The following is a 17,021-nucleotide window of genomic DNA, read 5'->3' as shown; positions in this document are numbered from 1 at the left end:
AGAAAGGAAGAAACACATTCCTAAAAGAATTGGAGGAAGTTGGGTAAGAAGATATGAGGGGGAAGGAGAGAGGAAGTAGTATTGACAACTGTCTGCTTGTCTATAGTACTGGAAACTGTCCTCTCCAGAACAGTTACTAATTAAGATAATATACCATGCCCCTCTGATGGAGGGAGCTGGAAAGTTGACTAGGGAAGTGGGTTGTGATAATGGGGCGGAGGGAGGGGTTTATAGCAGACTGGCCAAGTTTATTACATAAAATTGGCTAGCATGTAATGCATTGCTGGTGTGTTGTCCCCCTGAGTGACTGACTGAAATCCTTCATCAGTCGCAGTGATGGAGGGATCCTTTTAGTCCAGTAGTCACCAACCAGTCAATCGCGATCGACTGGTCGATCCTCGGGACTCTCCCAGTCGATTGCGATCTCTGGTGGTGTAGCAGGGCTGCCGCTAGTCTTGCTTCCTGCCTGCCCCAACCCCACGCTGCTTCTGGAAGTGGCCTGGGGGGAGGGGTCTGTGTGCTGCTCCTGCCTGCAAGCTCTGCCCCTGCAGCTCCTATTGGCCACGGTTCGCAGTTGCCAGCCAATGGGAGCTGAGGGGGCAGTGCCGACAGAGGGGCAGCATGCAGAGCCACGTGCGCCCTCCTCCCGGGGCCAGAAGGGCGCGTTGGCCTCTTCCGGAAACAGTATAGGACCGTGGTAGGCAGGAAGCCTGCCTTAGCCTCATTGCGCTGCCGACCAGGAGCTGCCCACAGTGAGTGCTGCCCGGCGGGAGGCTGTACCCCAGGCCTGAGCCCCCTCCTGGAGCCAGCAGCTCATACCCCCTCCTGCACCCCAAGTCTCAGCCCTGAGCTCCCTCCTAGAGCCAGCACCCTGCACCCCCTCCTGGAGGCCAACACTCTGCCCCAGCCCAGAGCCCCCTCCTGCATCCAAACTCCCTGCCAGAGCTTGCACCCTTCTTGCACTCCAACCCGCTGCCCCAGACAGGGCCAGCTCTGGCTTTCTGGCTGCCCCAAGCGCAAAACCAAAACCAAAACAAAAAAACGCGGTGGCCAGAACAGCAAAGCAAAAAAAAACCTGCGGCGTGGCCGGAGCCTGCCCTGCAGATGTGCCCCGGGGGGAGGGGGGAGGGAGCAAGGGGAGAGAGAGAAGGGGGGCGGCCAGGGCTTCAGTGGGGTGCTTCCATGTGCCCCCTCCCGCCGTGCCCCCTGCCGGGAGGGCTCTGCACCGCTCCGGTCAGCTGGGAGGGAAGGACGCGGGCTATCCTGCCGGGCTTGCTGCAGGGCGCTCCTGTCCTCCATGCCACTGCCCCCTACAGGGCGGCTGGAGTGGAACAACAACAAAAAAAACAACCAACCAAACAAACAAACAAAAAAAGCAGCCGTGCTGCCCTAGGATTGGGCGGAATGCCGCCTCCTACAAGCTGCCGCCCCAAGCACCAGCTTGCTTGGCTGGTTCCTGGAGCCTGCCCTGGCCCCAGACTCGGCCTGGAGCCCCCTCCCACACTGCAAACCCCTCGGCCCCAGCCCGGAGCCCGCACCCCCTTCTGAACCCCATCTCCCTGCCCCAGCCTGGTGAAAGTGAGTGAGGGTGGGGGAGAGCGAGCAATGGGGGTGGAGATGGAGTGAGTGGGGCGGGGCCTCGGGGAAGGGGTGGGGTAGATCCTGGGTTGCCCTTAAATTCAAAAAGTGATCTTGGGCGTAAAAAGTTTGGAGACCACTGCTTTAGTCCAAGTGGTAAGATAAACTTGAACAGGAAGAAAGGCTCCCTTCAAGCAGAAAAAGGAACTCTTGTGATTTCAATTTTCAAACAGACTTTTTTGATTTTCGTAAACAAACAAAACCCCAAATGATTAACTGTAACATTTTGTTCAAATAGTGACATCACTGGAAAGAGGGCATCAGAAGTAAGGCTAGAAATTGAATTTTTTTTTTAGTTATCTGTAATATTGTTAAAAACACCAGGTAGCTTATGTAAAATAAATGTATTTCTCTCTAAATTTTTGATTTATTCTTGTGTTAAAATGGTCTAACTGATCTCTGTATTATTAGATACAATACATTTGGTAAAAGTAAAGAATATCAAAGTAAATATATTTACATTATCATTCTTTGCAACTTTTCAGTAATTGGCAGTGTACAAGTTACATTAAAAGGTGGAAATGGAAGTGTTTATGGGGTTATTGGTCACTGATCTGAATCTGATTCAAGTTGGAATGATCAGAAATGTGTACCATCTGAAAACTATTCATTGTACAGGACCCCTATCACAGCTAGCTTTCTTAGCAGAGAGGTGAAGGAGTTGAATGAATGGGTTTGGAGGCTGAGCCTATCCTTTTACATTAGAGTCCTCCAGAAAAGCAATGAAACTCATTGGCAGAGTGGTAGGAGGAGTGTGTGCTGCTGACATCTGTATCAGTTCTGTCGACTGGGCTTTAAAAGTCAAACTATAAGTGAGTTATCTGATTAGGCAGTGCAGCATATCTGGCCTTCAGGTATTCCACTCCCATTTCTGGTTGACATACATAGGTGCCTTGTTCCCCACTGCTCAGGTGCTGAAGAATAGTCTCTCTTCCACCAAGAACTTGATTGGGACCCTCTTGTGAAAGGGAGAAATTGAGTGGAGCTGCCTGTTTTGAACAACCAGGATTTTTGAGGGGGGAGGAGAGGTTGAATGGGATTCCTTCCTCCCATCCTCCCTAATAGCCTGAGACAGGATGTGTCTGACACATGAAAACCTCTCATCCAAAGCAACCAGCTGGAGTGTGGGTTTTCCCAGTCTCCACAGAGGGATTTGCCTCCTACTTTCCTCTTCATTCCCAGGAAAAAGGAATGGGGAGAGTGAGAATAGCTCTTTATCCATCCTCACCGTGTTCTAACAAGTATGGATCTAGTTGAGCTCCCTATCTTGGACATTCCCTACAGTGCTGTGAAGGGACCCAAAGGCTGAATCTCTAAGCGTCCAGACTTTGAACTGAGTTCCAGGCATTGCCCCTGGCTTGGCATACTCTAGGCATACTCTTGGGGTGAAGATCCTCCATCTAGCACCCTTGTAGTCCAACTGCCTAGCTATTGGTCCTAGTGCTGACTCCTCAGACTCTCCCATAACTTAAACGTATCCTCTCTCAGAGCTCCAGCTGAGTGGGTACTTGTGCTCTGGGCTCACAGTTTAGCCCTTTCTGGGGCATGTTTGTCGGTCTCTCTCACACTCACACACACGTCTAAAACACCATTGCTCTTTACTTAGTAGCATGAGAAATACACCCCTCTCTAGACAAAAATGATAAACCCTACATGCATTTCCCTGCCTTAGTTTCCTCTGCTCCACTTTGGCACATTCTTTAGATTAGGATCAAAGTTCTCTAAGGGTGTCCTGGATCCTTCTCCTGTAGCATATGGCTTGTCTTCTGAATAATGGAGTCCCTCTCTCCCCATCCGCTTGCTTTGACCTTGCTTGCTTGATCCCACAGCTAAACTCCCACAGCTTTCTATGAAAACATGCCTGTCTCTTTCCTTCTCCTGTCCATGGCTTCCTGTCCCTCCTAAAACCTTCCCAACATGAGACCTTTTAAAACCTTGAGTTTGTCACCTCTGTCTCTTTGGCATATGTTGGAAATATCCACTTATTCCATTTAACCATCTCCTGTTTAGACACTTGGTCAAACTGACTTCCCAACTGAGGCACCTATCTTAGCATATTGATTGTTTGGTGAAGAGCATGGCATCAAGTTTAATGACTCTCCATGTCCCTAGTCTGCTGGGTACATGCTAGAAGCCTTGTCAGCAAATGGTGGATTCCGTATTCACGTAGAGACATTCAGAAAATACATCATTTCATCATCATAATGTAAACATCAGAGGAGACTAGAGATTGGATCTTTCCTCCTTAACCTACCTGCCTCGCCTCCCCTCTGCAGGAAGTATGGGGAAGAAGAGGTGAAAGCTTGCTTGCTTCAGCTAAGGAGTGGGGAGGGTGAAATTACTGGAATTGGGCAAGGAAAAGTGGGGAACTTAAACTTCCAGTGCTATCTGTATTGGGCCTTTTCATTAGCACTAACATTATGTCTTGAAAAATATAACAATTGACTTTATTAGCACAAACAAAAGGTAGGAATCACATGCTTCTTTTAGTGGACACTACGTCAAAGGAAGGCTGTCTTTAGCTGAAACTAGTGCTTTTGTGTTTCTTCTCAGCGCTTGTGTACTCTTACTCAGTGAAGGGGAAAAAGTAATTCAAACAGTTGGGTTTTGTCCTCTGTTTACATGGTGTTTGAATGCAAAAAAATCAGTTCTCATTTGCCCAACCCTGTGCTGACCAGAATTTGGCTCCTTTTCTGCCAGGAAACAGCAATACAATTTGAGACAAAATACTTTTAAATACAAATGTACTAACTCAGATTCTTCTACGGTTCTTACTAATTCTCCATTTTCTCCTTTCATTTCCCATATTCATGTTATTTTTAATCTCTATATTACCTTTTTTCCTCCTGTTTGTCCTCATTTTCTCAGCTCTTCCTCTGTAATTGCTTTCCCCAGTCTTGGTCCATCACTTTCTTTTCATGTCCCCATTCTGTATGTTAAGCTGCCTGTGCTTTGGGGCAGATCTTGCTTCAGTGCATGAATTCTTCTAACCAGCGGCAATGATTGCTCAGGAGTATGTTCCAAAAGCAAAAGGGCTGTTTAAGTGTTGATTTGTGGGACTTCATTACCTTCTCAATGAAGCATCTGCCTTTTAAATCCCTGGGCCAAAACTGCTGTGACAGTAGCACAAATCTAGAAAGAGAAGAGAGGCAACCTAGGAAGAAAAGAAAATAGTGCTATGTCTTGTTGGAGAATATGCCAGAATACCATTTGATTAATACCAGCTTTGTTTGAGCTCTGCTTTTTAAACAGATTTTTGTTTTGACTGAGCTCCACATTAAAATCCACATAGTATATTTTTGAATGAGCCTCTGCTTAATAAAATTGTAGACAAGATAATTGAATGTACATATCACTACCAATATGATTTGATGTATATGTATGTGAGCGTGTAAATATAGACCTATATTTACATAGAATGTAGTGTCTTGCAGTTTTTGGTTTTAACTATGCTGTTTTTCCCTGCTTTGTAGCTGCAATGTCAGACGTGCTTGTATTATGTGGTAGCTAATACTGTCCAAAATTGAGACTAGCCTAGTAGTCTGATATGCAATGAAAAGGTCTGTTGAATGTGTAATCCATTGTTTGATGCTCTTGTCATTTCAAATCTTTTTCAAAAGTGATTCACTCTTTTTTTTATTAGATTCTCAAACAAACCTGCTATTTCAGGAGTGAGTCTGTCATCACTATGGTATATTCTTGGAGACCTTGGGTCTCAGGCTGGGTCTACACTACCCGCCTGAATCGGCGGGTAGAAATCGACCTCTTGGGGATCGATTTATCGCGTCCGGTTGGGACGCGACAATCGATCCCCGAATCGACACTCTTACTCCACTAGCGGAGGTGCGAGTAAGCGCCGTCGACGGGAAGCGGCAGAGGTCGATTTTGCCGCCGTGCCTACAGCGGGGTAAGTCGGCTGCGATACGTCTAATTCAGCTACGCTATTCGCGTAGCTGAATTTGCGTATCTTAAATCGACCCCCCCCTGTAGTGTAGATGTAGCCTCAGGTTTGGAGTCCGTGTTTTGGAAAACAGTCTGTTCAGTTTCCATGTAATTGTTCTTGGTACTAGCTTTTGAACTTTTTTGGCATAGTGTAAAATAGATCAGTGCATTTACAAGTGATAAAGGGTTTTTCTGTTAGTTACTCAAAGTGGCAATATCAAGAATTATTAGCAGTATGTCTGAGCGGCGTTTCTTAATGGACAAGTTACGGTACAGTGTAAAAGATGAGCGTTTCTCCACTCCTTTATTGGAGTTGTTCTTGCCACAAACTACAGATGTCTGAAGATCCCCCCCTTCTTCCAACTCCTTGAACTTATGAAAATGTTGTGGCTATTAATTTCTGAAGGAGCAGCAGCACGTAGTTGGGATTCTTATTGGTAGATAACTTTTCTTCACTATAGAAGTTGTCCTTACTCATCACTTGGGACGTGCACTGCAGTACTTTGTTTGCTTCTTTTTCCTTGGATCAAAAAGAGAGTTAAAAAATTGACTCAGTACTTTGCATAACACTCATGATCAGCATGGATAGACCACAAATCCATGCCAGAGGACGGATAGAGGAAGAGAGTCGTTATTACATTTTGCTATTTTTTTTTTTTTTTACATAAGTGGAAAGATGACTGATGGTTTTGGACTTGCTCTGTAATTTATGAATACTGGATGCTGACTTTTTTATTGGGATGGTTACTGTTCAATGTATTGGTCTGGTTTTAATTGAGGCTCTACAGAAAAACAAGTAGAAAAAAGAGGCGCAAGATATGATGCTTTTGTACAAACACTAGAAGGTTAAGATCCAATGCCTGTTAACTCTGAAGATTTTACTTTCTCCCCAGCCAATGTGCAAAACTAGTTTTGGCCAAAAGGCTAAAGCCTGGGAATGTAGATGAATAAAGGATCTCTGGCAGTTTAAAAAGGGTCGGTCTCGGTCTCTCTCTCTCTCTCTCCTCTAAGAGAGGTTGGGGGCTTACTCGCGGGGAGCCTGATTAATACGTCGGCCCCTTGAAGGGTGTCTGCAAAAAGTTAGGTTTGCCAAGACTAGCATCAGGCCATGGGAAGCATTTAGTTAAGATAGATGTGCATTAGACCAGTGGTTCTCAACCTATTTATCATTGTGGTTGAGAACCACAGTGCCCCCCACCAAAACTCCCCCTCAAACTCCTATACTCAGAGCCTTCCGCCCAGAGACCCCTTCACAGAGTGGGGCCAGCAGCGGAGAGCTGGACAGGGGGCAGGGACCCCGGCCCTAGACCCCGCTGGGACCCAGATCCCAACCGTGCAGGGCTGGGGGGCAGCCAGGACCCTGACTCAGGACTACGCCATGCGAAGCGTAGCAGCAGCCCGCCACCCGGAGCCCCTGGCCTTTAGCACACAGTTGAGCTGTGGGTTCAGAAGCACTGGTGTAGACTATTTGTTTAAAATTATTTTGTTTTCATGCTTTGTTCCTGCTGTTAAAATAAAGAATACTTTGATTTTAAGAATGCTGCCTGTCTATTGTATTTGACTGGTCAGAGACTCTGGGAGGGAAGAACTACAGGTGCTAGAACTCAGTTGGAACTGCTGGGTAAGCACCATTGATAAATAAGGTACTGTAGGGCATAGTCTAAGAGTGGGGGAGAACTGTGGAATTCCATTCCAAGAGAGGCATGAGAAATGACAACTGAGGGGGTGCCCTCAGAGACCTCAAAGTGGAGTTAGTTCTGTAACTGTGACAATGATGCTTTATTACTGTATTTAATCTTTTAATACAGAACTGAATTGCAGATATTACACAGAAACCTTTTGTTCTGAGCACTGTAACAGTTCAATTACAATAATGGAAAATAAGTTTTGGTGCATCTAGATGTTTAAAAGGCTTCAGATGACTGAGCAAAAAGGGATCTAGAGACAGGTGGAAGACTGAAGGCTGCTGAATAGAATGGGAGGTAAGAGGGAGAATCCACACGCTTCAAGCTTCCTTTTTTTGGTAAAAGGAATGGGGAAATCAGTGAATGTGGGCCATGACCTCTGGAAGGGGTTAAGACATGTTACCCAGTGCAGGGATCATAAATGGCAATAAAAACAACATCCTAAGAGATCAATCGGCTAGTAGCCTGTGGCATCCCAATATAGGTCAGCTTTCAGTTCCTGTTAGGAAATTGTAACTTGGTAATTAAATTAAAATAAATAAAAACTAGTTCAGGGTTGCAGTTGGAATTAATGGCTAGCTAGCATAGTGATATATTGAGTATATCATTATATAAGAACATAGCAGCTATAGCTACATTTAGCAAAGTATTATGTGGAAACTAAGTAGAATGGACAAAGCTTCTGCTTATTTTGTGGTAACTGGCATGAAATGTAAATAAATTAAAAAACAAACAAACAAAACCTTAAATTCAAACACAGTAGTTAGAATCCTTCCATGGTTCTGCAGGAGTGGTGCTCCAGTGCTTGAAAAACTAGAATATCAGTCAAACCTCCAGGGAGTTATCTGACCCTTAGATAACAAAGATGCTCTTAATTGGGATTCAGTTAATCAAGGTTTGACTATTCCCTATGGCCTGGTACTCAACCATACGGACTGCTAAAGGATGAACATGGCATTAGTTTTCTGAAATAACTAAAAGTCTTTTTTTTCCCTTGTTTCTTATTTTGTTTTTGATTTAATTCAAGTAATATATTCTGTATTTTCAGGGAGTCTCTTCATATTCATAAAAGTAAAAAATATGTAAAGTCTGTTTTTAAACTTTTAAATAAGAGTTAGTGGGGTGCATATTGTGGACCCACGTTAAGAAATTGGGTTCCCCTTGTTTATATTATCCAATGTATTTTTGATCTGCTGAAAAAACACCTTGTAAAATTAAAATCTGATTCTTTCGTTTTAGAACATTGGATAGTGTGGTGTGTGTCTTCCTGGACTTGTGTTCTACAAGCACATGGACTGAGGGTATAAAACTGAACACAGGTAGCCCAGGCTTCACCTTTCTGCTGCCCCCACCTATGCTGCAAGCAACAAGGACACTCTGAAGACTTCAACTGAGGGGACTGGCCCTCAAGGGTGAAATCTGTGTACTATGAACTGCATTATCCAGTGGGATGAGGAAAAACTTAGGGTTACCATACGTCCGGATTTTCCCGGACATGTCCGGCTTTTTGGGCTCCAAATCCCCGTCCGGGGGGAAAGCCCAAAAAGCCGGACATGTCCGGGAAAATCAGGACATGCCGGCCGGCGGTGCGGGTGCTCGGGGCTCGGGCCGGGGGCTCGGGGGCCAGGACGGGCCTGGGGCTCCGGGGCTGGGCCCGTGGTGCGGTTCCGGGCCGGGGGCTCCGGGGCCGGGGCCCGCGGTGCTGTTCCGGGCCGGGGGCACCGGGGCCCGCGGTGCAGTTCCAGGCCGGGGGCGCCGGGGCCCGCGGTGCGGTTCCGGGCCGGGGGCGCCGGGGCCCGGGGGCCCGCGGTGCGGTGCCGGGGGCCCGGGGGCCCGCGGTGCGGTGCCGGGGGCCCGGGCCCGGGGCCGGCACCCCAGGGCCGGGGACAGCCTGGGCCGCGCCTCCTCCCCCCACACTCCCCCTTACCTGCTTCAGGCTTCCCGCGACTCAACTGTTCGCGGGAAGCAGGGGAGGGGGCGGAGACTTTGGGGAGGGGGCGGAGTTGGGGCGGGGGCGGGGCCCCGTGGAGTGTCCTCCTTTGGGAGGCACAAAATATGGTAACCCTAAAAAACTACTTAGTCTAGTTGTTGCCCAGTCTAATAGGGTTGAGAGTTTAGACTGTGTGCTTATATTTTATTTCTTTTGGTAAATAACTCTGACTTTTTGCCTAATACTTATAGTCACTTAAAATCTATCTTCTGTAGTGAATACATTTGTTTTACTGTTTATCTTTACCAGTGAGTTTGTATGAAGTGTGTGGCAAATCTGCTCAGGTTTTGCAAAGGCTGGTGAATATCCACTTTCCATTGATGAAGTGGTGAAGTAATTAATAAATTTTCACTGTCCATCTTGAGCGGTGCAAGATGGTATACTCCTGAGGTATAGGGCTGGGAGGGGGGGGAATCTGGCTCTGGTGCGTTTCTCTGTGTGATTCATGAGTGGCTCTGGAGCATTCAAGCAATCTAGCTGGGTGTGGGGTCTCCACATGTTATCACTCAGCACAACCACAGTGAGAGGAGGGGTTTGCTGCTGGTCACTAGAAAGGCATTGTGATAGACGGCCCAGGCTGGAGAGAGTTTGGGGGCACAGTGGTCCCATAGTCCCAGGTAGCACCCCGGGGATCCTGTTACACACTCCCTACTCAGATATTTTTTTTCTTGCCACTATCTAAACTAGGTCTGCTAGGTCAAGAAATGGAACTGTATCCCTTAGAACAGTTCCTTGTTCAGCTTTCTTCAGTCTAGGGATCACTTGAAATAGGTCCAGGTGCATTAGTGCTATATAGCACCGGGAGGTGAAGTTGTTCTCACTTGGGGCTGGTCTACACTAGGGGGGAGGATCGATCTAAGATGCGCAACTTCAGCTACGCTATGAAGTCGAAGTATCTTAGATCGAATTACCTGGGGCCCATATGGCGTGGGATTGATGGCCGCGGCTCCCCCATCGACTGCGCTACCGCCGCTCGTTCTGGTGGAGTTCCGGAGTCAATGGTGAGCGTGTTCAGGGATCGATATATCGCGTCTTAATGAGATGCGATATATCGATCCTGGATAAATCGATTGCTTGACGTAACCTTGGAAGTCATTGAGTGACAGGTACGCTAATAGAAGGACTTATAAGAGAAACCGCTACTTCATCTTCCAATCTGGTAGCAGCACTAGAAAAGTGGCTGGGCTGCTGTGAAACGTGGTTCCTCATTGAAGGAAGCTGAAATACAAGCTTTACTTCAGAGTAATTTGTTCAGTTTCTTGACTCCAAGTTAGTGGAGGTTAGGAGCGGGAAGAGAAGGTTACAGGAGGCCATGTTAAACTGCCTCTTCCCTATCCTGTACCCTATGATTCTAGTTCCTTCCAGTAACTTTTGATGTTCTGCTTTCTATTACAAAAGATACACTTTTAATCTCAGTTTAGTTTTACAATAAATATTGCCAAAAGTATACAGGAAAGGTGTTACCCATACTTTATCATTCTGCTTCTATCAAATTCTGTTAATCATGAAACAATACTTTTACATATATTCCATTACATTGTTTTTTATATGAAATTTCAAATTATTCAGCATAGTCCAATATCAAGTCATGTTAGGGAATCCAGTAGTAGGCTGGAGTGGTTGAAGACACAAACCTTTGGCCATGTTCCTTGCAATGTACCTGAGGTGTACATCTTATAGTGGCTTATTGCTATAATGGGCCAAGTAGAAGTTACACAAACTGAGCTTTCTTTATAATCCAGATACAAGCAGGATTTTCTCTCCACCTGGCATTGATTATGTTCTGGCATGTTAGTTGTTTTTTCATTCCCTGTGATGAAGTAATATTTAGAGTCCAGAAGTCTCATTCAATTCTAACTGTGATTTGTGCTCTATTTTTAATTGTAGTACAGAGGGCTGCAAAGTAGTTGGCAGCTTCTCCTAATGTGTAGTTCTGCTCTGTAACTTACTCTCCTCCTCGGTATTCTGTCAGTAAGCAAGCAATCTACAAACTATCTGCCAAAAGCTCTTTAGGGCAGTGAGGGTCTCTCTATTAGATACTTATGCAGTGTGTAGCACAACAGAACTCTGATGCCTAATTGGGGGTGTTAATGTAATGTAAGTAATAATGGCAACACTGACTTAATCAAAAATAATCCTTCTTCAGAAAAAACACATGGAAAAGTAGTTTAAAACTACTTCATATTAGAAGAGTGAGAAATACAGATAAGCAGTAGGTCTGCTTAGCATTTTCTCTTACCCTTGCTTGCTTTAATTTTGTTTCTCATTTCACTAGTCCTGAATACTGTATTTAAATAGCCAGGGTGACAGACCAATACCATATAGTACTATTTTTTGCTTTTCTAAGAAACCGTGACAATTCCACTTGCAACATGCTACTTTGGATTTGTTGTAGCATTTACTAAGTATTTCTCTGTCCTGAGGGATGTAAACAATATTTTTGGTGTTCTGAGGCTTTTTAAATAAAGTGCTTAAGCCCAAGAGGGTAAATCAGGAAAAAATAATTTAAAAATAAATCAGGTTAAATCTCTGAAGAGTAACCTACAGGAAGTTAGAAACAGGGTATAGAATATGAGGCCAATGTACAAATTTTAACTTACAGCATAATTTAAGTGGTAGAAATTAGCAGGGGAAAATACAGTGGTGGCAAATAGCAATTATACATTAATCAATAGTTAGTCCTCTGTAAGAAGATAGCACACTATTTTTGAAAAGGTGGCTGGTGGGAGAAAGAGAATGAGCAAGTTTTTAAGGGGTGTATCAGAACAGAAATAGGTCTTGAGGCTGAATAACTAACTTTATGTGGGTAAACAGTTGCCAATATATTCTAGGCTATGCTATATACTAGGCTATGCCCATCACTGTGGTAGGTATGGCTCATCTCCTATGACTTAATACTGAATTTGCTTTCTGCTTTTGGTTTAAAGGCAGAGCTTTAACACTTTTTCTTTAATTAATTAAAAAAAGTAATTTCTTATTTTTAAATATGACTGCAGTTTATTAGAACCAATTTTGCAAGTGTCTCTCTCTCTCTTTTTTTTAGTAAATTGTGCTTTTTATTTTTCTGGTGGGACAATACTACTGTTTGGTAACTAATAAATGAACTCTGCAAGGAACTACCATAGATCAAGGCTGTTCTGCTAAAGAAGAAAAAACAAGTTGAAGCAGGGTGGAAACTGCAGTGAATTGTCAGTTAGACTTCTAACAGATAAGTTCACTGTGTTAGAAACTGATATTTTCCTTTGAAAAGATAAAGCTGAAAAATCTTTGTGGCACAAGAGGAGCAAGTTACTGCAACAGGGAGCCTTACTGAACAGAGGAAACTTAGTTGTGTGAGCAATCAATTTTTTTTCTGTTGTGGTTAATGAGATTTCACTTAATGTTGTCCGATCAAAGAGTAATGTGAATTTATACAAGTTCATCAATTAAAACAAAATGACTGAGGTGGAGATCAGAAAATGACTTTTTAATGACATTATTAGATAGCTAACAGCTGTTACATTAAAAATTGCATGTATGTGTTTGCACACCCACGATATGAACATTTTTGTGAATAAAAAATGAATAAGAACATAAGAACAGCCATACTGGATCAGACCAATGATCCATCCAGCCCAGTATACGGTCTCCTGGCAGAGGCCAATGCCAGGTGCTTCAGAGGGAATGAAGAGAACAAGCAATCATCGAGTGATCCAATCCCTATCATCCACATCGAGTTTTGGCAGTCTGAGGTTTAGCGATACCCAGAACATCCCCAACCCTCTTGGCTAATAGCCAGCGATGGAACTGTCCTCCAGGAAATTATCTAGTTCTTTTTTTGAACCCCGTTGTAGTTTTGGCCTTCACAACATCCCCTGGCAATGAGTTCCACAGGTTGATTTTGTTGTGTGTGAAGAAATACTTCCTTTTGTTTGTTTTAAACCTGCAACCTTTTAATTTTATTAGGTGACCCCTGGTTCTTGTGTTATGTGAAGCAGTAAATAACACTGCCTTATTCATTTTCTCCATACCGTTCATGATTTTATAGACCTCTATCTTATCCCCTCTGTTGTCTCCTTTTTAAGCTGAACAGTCAGTCTTTTTGATCTCTGCTCATATAGAAGCTGTTTCATACCCTTAATAATTTTGGTTGCCCTTCTTTGTACTTTTTCCAGTTCTAATGAATCTTTTTGAGAGGGGGCAACCCAGAACTCCATGGGTTATTCAAGGTGTGGTATACCATGGATTTATATATTGACACATTATGATATTTTCTGCCTTTATTATCCATCCCTTTCCTAATGGTTCCTAACATTGTTAGCTGCTGCCCATTGAGGAGATGTTTTCAGATACTTATCCAGGATGACTCCAAGATCTCTTTCTTCAGTGGTAACAGTTAATTTAGATCCCATAATTTTGTATGTATAGTTGGGATTATTTTCCAATGTGCATTACTTTGCATTTATCAATATTGAATTTCATCTGCCATTTTGTTGCCTGGTCACTCAGTTTAGTGAGATCCGTTTGTAACTCTTCACAGTCAGCTTTGGACTTAACTATCTTGAGTGATAATTGTATTGTCTACAGATTTTGCCACCTGTTTACCCCCTTTTCCAGATCCTTTATGAATATGCTGAATAGTACTGGTGCCAGTACAAATCCCTGGGGGACATCACTGTTTACCTCTCTGTATTGTGAAAACTAACCATTTATTCCTACCCTTTGTTTCCTGTCTTTTAACCAATTACTGATCCATGAGAGGATCTTCCTTCTTATTCTATGACTGATGGATTACTTTGCTGAAGAGCCTTTGGTGAGGGATGTTGTTAAAGGCTTTCAGAAAGTCCAGGTGCACTGTATCCACTGGATTACCCTTGTCCACATGTTTTTTGATCCCCTCAAAGAATTCTAATAGATTGGTGAGGCATGATTTCCTTTTACAAAAGCTGTGTTGACTCTTCCCCAACAAATTGTGTTAATCTATATATGTCTGATAATTCTGTTCTTTACTATAGTTACAACCATTTGCCGTTATGGAAGTTAGGCTTACTGGCCTGTAATTGCCAGGATCACCTTTGGAGTCTTTTTTTAAAAAATCGGTGTCACAGTCCCTATCCTCCAGTAATCTGGTATAGAAGCTGGTTTAAATGATAGGTTACATACCACAGTTAGTAGTTCTGCAATTTCACATTTGAGTTCCTTCAGAACTCTTGGGTGAATACTGTCTGGTCCTGGTGACTTATCTGTTTAGTTTATCAACTTGTTCCAAAACCTCCTCTGTTGACACCTCAATCTGGAACTTCTTTGCAGTCTTACTTGAGTGCTCCTTTAGCACTTCGGTCATCCAGTAGCCCCACTGATTATTTGGCAGGTGTTGTGCTTCTGATGTACTCACTTTTTTTTCCCCCTGTTGTTTAGTCTTTTGTTAGTTGCTCTTCAGATTTTTGTAAAGTTGTTTGTTCTGTAGAAATTGCCAGTGCCATGCATTACATAAATGTTTAGTCTTCATTAGAGTATAAATTCATTTAGTGGAAGCAACATTACATTTTTTTGGCATTTGTCATATTTGCTTTTTCGTGAAGTACTAGCTACTGTATATTAGAAAACTGAAAGGCGGGGAGGGATAGCTCAATGGTTTGAGCATTGGCCTGCTAAACCCAGGTTGTGAGTTCAATCCTTGAGGGGGCCATGTAGAGCTCTGGGACAAAAATCTGTCAGGGACAGTTCTTGGTCTTGCTGTGAAGGCAGGGGACCTTTGATGACCTTTCAAGGTCCCTTCCAGCTCTATGAGATAGGTATATCTCCATATTAAAAAAGTTACCATATGAGGAGTATGATCTTTAATGTAGCACATAGTTGCAATGGAAATTAGCTAGCGAAATATTTGAAGAGGGAATGAGAGAGTAAAATTGTTGGTAGAATAAAGAGTGATTATTGGAAATTACAGAACAGGTAAAGGGAAAACTCCATGAAGACCATTACAGGAGTAATAACCAGATTCAGAGTTGGAGCACAGTTTATGCATACAAACAGAACTGCACTAGAGGCATTTGATAAGAATAATTCTTGTAGATGGCTAAAGGAAAGAAAAAGGCCTCCTATCCTTAACTCAAACTTCTGTAGGAAATGTCCTCCGCTATTTGAAAGAGAAGCCATCACAGTTAGATCAGTGTTTGAGTGCTTGCTTGAGAATGATTGGGTTTGATTAGGAAGGCAAAACCCTTCCCTCTGAAAATATGTGTGATTGTTGAAACATAGAGCTTGACTAAAATTCCTCTGTTTCACATTACCATAATTGACTGTTGTCTCCCAATTTTGTTGAAATAACTCTTCATAGGACAGTTAAATTTTGTATTTGACATTTTAGTAAAATATTTATTAACTTGTACAGGGGAAACAATTATTTTTTCCCATTTCTTTCATTTCCTCTGACTGAAACACCATGGTTCCCACAAACTTCAGACTGTGTGCGCATACAAACACACATTCTGATAACAGCTCTGACACAGACTACAAACTCCCAATTGCTCCCACAAACAGACACACACTTATTGCTTTAACCAGACAAGTGACTCTGTCTGAGTGCATACACTAATACTTAATACTAAGTGTCTTACAAATATTAAGCTTCACAACATCCTCTGAGCTAGATAAGCTTTAATACCAGAGTGCTCTCAAAGCCTTAAAGGGTAATGCAACCACTGCGCTGTAATTTTTTACCTACATGCATTCAGTTCCCTGAAAGTTTTTCTGTTCCTTTAAGATTTAATTGTGTGTAAAGTAATAGCAAAACAAATATTTTTGAACTGTATTTTTAATTTTTTCCAGCTACCTTAGTTTTGGGTGTGTTGGCTTGTTTCCACCTGTCTCTAAAATCTTAGGAGGGAACGTGATACCCATTTTGCAGTTGGGCAAATTGAGGTGCAAAAGATAGGCAGCATTCTTGAATGTCACAAGGAATCGGCGGCAGAGTTGGAAATAGGACCCACATCTCCTGGTTCCCATTTGTCTGCTATAACTACCAGACCTCATTTACTCTCTGTGTAATATTCTTGCTAGTATAGCTAGATTGCTACTATATTAATTAAAACAGAAATTTGGGCTTGACAAGCAAGATAACTCTTCTTGCTGCTCAGGTGTTCACAGTCCATTTTATTTTCTTAGTGAGGTCTTGCCGTTCATTACGTGTAGTGACTGTGAATATGTTCTTCATTAAAATTTTGTGCAAGAGACCAAATAAAAGACATCCTTGGTTTGTGACCACTCAAGCAGTCCCGGCAGCTGCCGCTATCAAAATGGCAAGACACTAGTGTGGTGCTAGTGGAGGTGGTTTTAATATTAACCTTTTTCCGTTTTATTTTTGTGTTAACTAGTGGGAGCACAGCTTTGGTCTTGAAGAAAATCCTGGGAGAGGAATGGACCATGTTCTCATGAAGTTAATACCTGTGATCCAGGAATGCTATAGAGGTCAGTGACTGGGACTGGGAAGGGAAGCTGTGTGTGTTTAAAAAGCTTTTCCAAAATTGCTTTGGATTTGTAATTGCCACAAGCAGTTGTTTGACTGGTTTTGCATGCAGCCTGGAGCTCTAAGGACTTTGTCTGTCAGAGAGAAGGAAAAGTGTATCAACTTCAAACACAGAAAATCTAAAATTGGTGTACCAAAACACTTAAGTAAGGTTACAGTGCTAATTTAGTCCTACAAAAGCATTAGAAATGCATAGTTAAGTCTGCAGTTATTCACTTAACACGGGGTAGGCAACCTTCGGCACGCGAGCTGATTTTCAGTG

General features: G+C 43.3%; 1 protein-coding gene across 4 annotated transcripts in view; it reads left to right on the top strand.

The window, feature by feature from the left end:
• WDFY3 (WD repeat and FYVE domain containing 3) overlaps positions 1-17,021 on the top strand; it is a 292,238-nt gene that overhangs the window by 38,995 nt on the left and 236,222 nt on the right. For all 4 annotated transcript variants that reach the window (XM_054029392.1, XM_054029390.1, XM_054029391.1 and 1 more), the window contains exon 2: positions 16,608-16,701. The gene's annotated coding sequence lies outside the window, so the exon portion shown is untranslated. The remainder of the gene's footprint in view (positions 1-16,607; positions 16,702-17,021) is intronic.

This window comes from Malaclemys terrapin, chromosome 5, assembly GCF_027887155.1.
Source record: "Malaclemys terrapin pileata isolate rMalTer1 chromosome 5, rMalTer1.hap1, whole genome shotgun sequence".
NCBI classification, from domain to species: Eukaryota; Metazoa; Chordata; order Testudines; family Emydidae; genus Malaclemys; species Malaclemys terrapin.
Note: the sequence above shows the minus strand (reverse complement) of the source record. Positions and strands in the feature narration are given on the sequence as shown.